Genomic DNA, 3,770 nt, shown 5'->3' with positions numbered 1-3,770 from the left:
ACAGATCAGTATATTGTCAGATATACCCATACCGTAGGAGTTTAACCTGTTGCTAAGACTGATATCAAGCAGGATTTAAATCTTTTCTTTCTACCTATTGAAAGTATACAGGACCTTATCATATTGGATGTGGTGTTGCCTCTACTAAGTTTACCATCTGTTACAGTATGAGAAAAAAACTTATACTGAGCTTAAAAGTAAATGTTAACCTTTGAGAAAAAGGTTGAATCATCGATTTGTTTGAATGAATCTCACCTTCCCCTGTTTGAGTGGATGAAGTTAGGGATTCACCTCCGAACGGAATGAATGATTCAAGTTGCTTTCCTCCTTTCAACTGTGGGTGAGAATTATTTTCGTTTCTCATGTCGAAATATTTTGGATGGAAAAAAAAATTCATGATTTGTTACTACAAGACTCAACCACCTGTTGTTCATTGGTTTAGTGGTCCATGGATGTACTTGTAAACATGTGGTCCAACCGTTTATCACCTCATAATTAGTGGGTGATTGAGATGTGAGGATTACATGAATAAGCTGTTACCGTAAATCTCTGTGCAAGGATATTAATTCTCCTAATTGGAGACAATCTGAACTCGGAACCAATTTGAAAAAAAAAAATAATATGAGGTTGCATGTCCTTGTCAGAGTGTTGTTTGTCTCTTTTTTAGGGAAAACAAAGGAAAGGCATAGTCTCCTTTATGCAAGCCAAGATTGAGCTTCCAAGTAGTTGTCTATGTGAAGGAACCTTTTCTGGGCTGTGGCTTGTCACTTCAGTACACTTATTTTAGACCCTTCAACTCTCACCATTCATCAGAAGCAATTACTACTTTGTATTTGGGGTCTGAGATGATGCAGTTAATCACCAAGTAGATTAAGTGGTTTTATCTTTTCTTAAACAAAGCATTAAAGTTTAAGTATCTTTTCTTATGTTGGTACAGTTTCACAGCTGCATCTGAAATGTCCCTCTACCATCGCCTCTTATCATGATCAGTGGTCCATCATCATCTCATGTCAGTCCCATATGACATCTCCACATGTGAGGTTCATATGAGTGGAGAATTGCGACCACAGATGAGGTTGATGTAATGGTTGATATCGAGAAGTTGGAGGGATGCATGAGACCGCAAAAGTAGCTTTATATAGGTGACAAATGGTGGCAACAGTATGTAGATGATGGAGACAATAACTATTGATTCTAGTTCGTGAACATAAATTTAACGGAAGCACAAATTCACGCATACACACGACAAAAAATTCAGTTTGTAAGTACTGGACCTTCAGGTTTGGTTTGGATTATACTTTATGCTGTGAATATTATCTCTTCTGTCATATTTATTCTATGACTTGTTTCTATTTTGCTATTTCATTTCACTTCTTACGAAATGACAATATTATTTTTTTCATTTTTCTCAAGAAAATGGATCGGTCATGGTTACCAGGAGAAAAATGCAGATTCCCATAGCAGACTTGACTGAATTCTTCATGCTGCTACTGCCTTTTGATCACTGTTTAGAGGTCCGTCCTTTGGTAGGATTACTGAGCAAAATATCACTCTCTCTCTCTCTCTCTCTCAAAATTTTTCCTGTTATGCATGAAGTAACATGCCTAGAACATCAGGACCAATTTTTTACCTTCTCATCTTAGGATAGCGTATGACTTGTACGATCAAACTACCAAGTCTAGAATCAACAAACCACAAGTCTAGGTAGTTAAAATCATGTCAAGTTAGTTCATTTGAAGGAATTTAATGAGATGGGAATGAATTTTTGTTGTGGGAACATGATTGGTTCATGAACTTCCCATTTGTAACAGTGTCAAATCACTCATTTAGTGTTCCATGCACAAGCCATTGCACTTTGGCCTATAAATTTCACTGTGAAAACAGGCATGTAAAAGGCCAAACAACTGAAACCTAAAAAGTAAGGAGTTCGAAAAAATTGAAAGATGAGAAGCTAATTGGCATCTTTGTTGACACGAGGAATCAATTCTTGTGATGTGCTTTCTTATGATGAAACAGGCAAAGTGCTATGGACGCAGAGGATCATAACATGGCATGGATCCATCATGCACTCTGCTTTCATCATGTTGAGCTTCAGCAATTAAGATAAGAATGGGCAACATAGAGCACATCCACTTGCGTGATGATTGTGCTCTTGATGCAACTAGATTGAGGATGATGCTACAAAGATGCGCTGGTGCACCTATATGATGTTAATATAACACTGCACCAATATGATCATGGATGATCATCCACCACGTTGATACATCAGCACCAAAAGACCAGTAATGCAATTTCGACATCTTATGATTTGTATGCACGACAAGCACTTTTCGATATAAAGACATACTTGATTTTTTTGCAGAATTCATCTTGCTGATCTTGATGTGATTTTGGTAGTAGTCTTGCAGAGCATCCTCTTCTTTCTTAATAGACCTCTAGATAAGCGGTCAAGGACATTGTTTCAACATATGACCAAAACAGGTTTTACGTTGATCCCTCCTTCCATCCTCCTCCCTCATTTGTTTTGTAAGCCTAATCTAGTTTGAACCTTGATGGCCATGGTTGTCTTGGTGACATTGATGGGCAGCTCATCTTGAAAAGATTCTGGGTATGAATCCTTGTGCAAGTGGTGTTGGAGTACTCTACTTGAATAAATTATTCAGGTAAAAGATCATCCACTAGATCTGTCTTTTATTTCTTTAAGGTATCTTTCTTTTTCTTCCTGCTTTTTGACTGAGTTTTTATGTGCTTGATGACTACTCCTCACCTATATTGAGCTTTCCAGGTTGACTGCAAGGTCCTGTAGAAAAAGAAAGGATTCTTTTTTTCTTTCATTATGACATATGTCAAAATAATTGGATGGGAGATGACAAAAAGGTGGTTGTTCATTGTGATTGAACTTGTAGGTGGATTGTCCTTTCAGTCTTACATTCTCCTACCTTCCAAGCTGTCCGGCTAGTTGAATGAAAGATTGATTTGGCCTAATTGAATTCAGTAAGTTGGAGGAGCAGGATTGAGGTGGTTTGTCAAGGATGCAGGCTCATCGTGTATGGTAGGTTCAGGATCAATGCATGCTCGTTTGCCATTATATTTTTTGACCAATTTAGAGCTACTCAATCTGTGCATTTCTGTTTGTCTTGTAATGAAACAGGCGGAGTGACATGAATACAGAGACTCATGACATGGCATCGGAACCACCATCAACTCTGTTTTCATAGTCTTGTGTCCTTGCTGAATCTACATCAAGAATGCTGCTACAATTTTGTGCTGGTGCACGTATTTGATCATAATGTAGCACTGCTCCAATATGATTATGGACGAGCACCGACACTATCCATCACCACCGATGGACCGGTAATGCAATTTCGACAATCATATGATCTGTATGCATCTCAGGCATTTTCATATGAAAACCCACTTGGTTTCTTCTGCAGCATTCAACAGGATGATGTGATTTTGGTGGTAACCCATCCTTTTCTTTGTTGGTGCACCTCTAAATCGGCAGCCAGAGTGGAAATGAGCATCCAGTCCAGGTTCTACTTCCATTCCTCTCTCTCTCTCTCTCTCTCTCTCTCTCTCTCACATTTGTTTGTTTGAGGCTCTTCTAGTTTAAGACCTCGATTAGCAATGCTGATAACAGCTCATCTTGAAGAGAATGGTGTCTTGTTGTTGGAGTCAAATAATATATTCAGGTAAATGATCCTCCACACTTTGTTTCTTTCTTTCCCTCGCACGTACGCAAAAGATTAAATGCTGATGCTTAGACTAAT

The 3,770-nt window shown here is 38.3% G+C and overlaps 1 long non-coding RNA gene across 1 annotated transcript; it reads left to right on the top strand.

The window, feature by feature from the left end:
* Positions 1 to 3,770, top strand: LOC135678892 (uncharacterized). The gene is made up of 7 exons (XR_010515108.1): positions 1 to 1,514; positions 2,017 to 2,282; positions 2,363 to 2,481; positions 2,588 to 2,663; positions 2,907 to 3,052; positions 3,152 to 3,354; positions 3,435 to 3,770. It is a non-coding gene; the product is annotated as an uncharacterized LOC135678892 (long non-coding RNA).

This window comes from Musa acuminata, chromosome BXJ1-1, assembly GCF_036884655.1.
Source record: "Musa acuminata AAA Group cultivar baxijiao chromosome BXJ1-1, Cavendish_Baxijiao_AAA, whole genome shotgun sequence".
In the NCBI taxonomy this organism is placed as follows: Eukaryota; Viridiplantae; Streptophyta; class Magnoliopsida; order Zingiberales; family Musaceae; genus Musa; species Musa acuminata.
Note: the sequence above shows the minus strand (reverse complement) of the source record. Positions and strands in the feature narration are given on the sequence as shown.